Source organism: Panthera onca, chromosome A2 (assembly GCF_046562875.1).
Source record: "Panthera onca isolate mPanOnc1 chromosome A2, mPanOnc1 haplotype 2, whole genome shotgun sequence".
In the NCBI taxonomy this organism is placed as follows: Eukaryota; Metazoa; Chordata; class Mammalia; order Carnivora; family Felidae; genus Panthera; species Panthera onca.
Window position 1 is genome coordinate 155,992,215 of NC_138340.1, and position 3,155 is coordinate 155,995,369.

A 3,155-nucleotide genomic window follows, 5' to 3' on the forward strand; every position below is an offset into this window, starting at 1 on the left:
ACGTAGCAAGGACCCAGTACATATTTTTTGAATGAATGAAGTGTCCACAAATTAAGCATTTATTAGTCTTTAACATCCCTGTGGATTGTTAATCTAGTTTTAACATTCCCAGGCATTATATTCTAACATACACCTAACGTACTTGGCTGTAATTTCTGACATTGTAGCTTTCTCCCCTTTAAAAATTTTTTTTAGTGTTTATTTATTTTGGGGAGACATGGAGACAGAGTGCAAGCAGGGGAGGGGCAGAGAGAGAGGGAGACACAGAATCCGAAGCAGGCTCCAGGCTCCGAGCTGTCAGCACAGAGCCTGACGCGGGGCTTGAACCCACAAAGCGCAGGATCATGACCTGGGCTGAAGTCAGATGCTTAACCAACCGACTGAGCCACCCAGGCTTCCCAATCCCCTTTTAAACATTTCCACATATTGGGTGTGCTTGGGCCTTCTGGCATCTCTAATTGTCCTTGATCTCTAAAGGAATATGAACTGATTTTATGATTGCTTCTGCAAGCTCTGTAAAAATTCAGGCTAGTTACTCAATGAAGATTTGGAGAACTGATCACTTAGAGACTGGATGTTGTTTTATAACACTTCTGCCTGATCTGGTGCTTCTTCCTCACTCTTACAAATATAACTTTTCCAGTTCTTTTTATTATTGTCCTTCTTGCCTCATCCAGTCACTCCCCCATGTTGTGGAGTGGATGATGGGGAAAGGAAAGGAGAAGTTGAATGGTTGGTTTGCAACCTGTCATATTGTAACATTTCCTCTAAGAGGTGGACCCTTTCCACTTCTGCTCTACTGTGTGCTCCCAGCCTCATGCCTCATTGTCCCTTTTTGCTAACTTTTCACAGCCTCACTCTGGGAAGACTGCTCCTGTGAGTGGGCTCACAGTTGCATAAAGCACCCTTGAGGAGGGGTGCTCTGTGCTGAAACTGTGGAACCAGGCGCCTGTGGAACCAGCCTCCCTAAGGTTGAGGACTGGCTCTGCCACTTACCCTCTGTGTGACCTTGGCAAGTGATGGAATCTTCTGTGTTTATCTCATATGAAAAGGAGATGACAATCAAAATAACACCTGCCTCAGAGGGTTGAGAGGATTGCCTGAAGTGACACATACATCATGCTTGGCATCATGCGTGGCATAGGATGTTTGATCAGTAAATGTTAGTTATAGGACCACCATACTGCCTAGCAATCACTCTTCTGAATATATCACCGAGGAAATGAAGTCGGTACCTTGAAGAGGTATCTGTGCTGCCATGTCCATTGCATCATTGTTCCCAATAGCTGAGATATGGAAACAACCTAAGTGTCTGTCAGTGGATGGATGGATAAGGAAATTGTGGCATATGCATATTATGGAGTATTATCCGCCTTAAAAATGGGGATCCTACCATTTGCAATAACATGGATGAATCTGGAGAAAATTATGTTAAGTGAAAGCAAGAAAAACACTGCGTGATCTCACTTATATACTTCACTCTTATAAAAAGAGTTGAATTTATAGAAGCAGAGAGTAGATTGGTGGTCGCCAGGGATGGAGGATGATGGGGAGATGTTGGTCAAATGATAACCTACTTTCAGGAAGTATGGAGGCTGAGGACGAGTCTCCATGTCTCCAATGTCTCCAGATAATTGGACAAAGAAATGGGTGCCAACAAACCAGAAGAGTCCTCCAATCACTGCCATTTTCCCAGAAGTTCAAACCAGCTTGAGATCCAGAATCCTTCTTGAGATCCAGAATCCAAAAGCAAGGAATATATATTATTCATGATTTAACAGCTCCCACCACGAGGGGGTGACAGACCACTGTGAGGCCTGAGAGTCCTGGCTTGCTTACTGTGCCAGCTCAGCCCAGGCATTTCATATTGCAAAAACGTGGCCCCATATTTTACAGAATTGAAATTGTTTACTCTACTCACTATTTTATAGGAGGATGAGTATAAGCTCACAGTTACCCTGTGAAGACCATAATGCCACTTCCATTTTATTTTATTTCATTTTATTATTTTATTTTATTTTATTCTATTCTATTCTATTCTATTCTATTCTATTCTATTCTATTTTATTTTTGAGGGAGAGAGAGTGCAAGTGGGGAGAGGGGCAGAGAGAGAGGGAGAGAGAATCTTAAGCAGGCTTCACACCCAGTGTGGAGCCCAACATGGGGGTTGATCTCACAATCCTGAGATCATGACCTGAGCTGAAATCAAGAATTGGACGCTTAACTGACTGAGCCACCCAGGCACCCCACTACCTCCATTTTATTGACAAACCAAGTGGAGTTTCAGGAAGGTTAAATTCACTATATCTGCCAGGATAACTAAAGTGCTAAGTGAGGAGCTGGGTCTCCAAGTGTAGATGTTCTGACTTCATGTTTGGTGTTCTTTCCGCTAAGTCCAGCTACCAATCTAGAGCAGGGAGCAATGGCTATCCTTATTTGAGTAAAATGCCTGGTAACATTCTTTCCAACCTGAGCCCTATTTGAATGGGCTTATTTTGGGGGATGGCTGCTGAACCCTTGTGAAGTGCCTTGTGAAGGGTAGAGGGAAAGGAAGAGGGAGGGATGAACTATCATCTCATTCTAAAGAAAGATAGGACAGTTGAGCCTGGTGGGTTCATATCTCAGGAAACCACTATTCTGGGAGGGAAGGGGGTGGGGGAGATCTCTATAGGCTCAGTTAAGATCACTGAAAGAAAATGTCCTTCTGCCCAGGAGGTTAACAGTGCTATTAGCAACGTATAAGCATAAATGAAATTCCTCAGAATTTCGAGTAGAGCTGGGCTGAGGCTGTCCTTGATTCCCTCCTATTGACTTCCTATATCGTCTTTGCTTCCATACCACCACTCTGTCCACAGCATTATTATGTCACTTACCGTATTTATTAAACTATGTGTTGGTTTACAAGTGTGTGTCCCCAATTACACGGAGTTATTCAAAAGCAGGGATTATATATTGTTCATTCTTTGCTCCCCATGGCACATGACACATGATTTTTGCTCATTTATTTGGCCATTCGCTTTAAGCCCAGGGCAGTGATGTGATCAATTGTGCTTTCTTATGAATATAGTATGTAGGCCTTGCTTGAATGTAGATGAATTCACTGAAGGAATTCAAACATGTTTCCTGCACTGAAGATTAAAGGCTGAAAGTCTCTC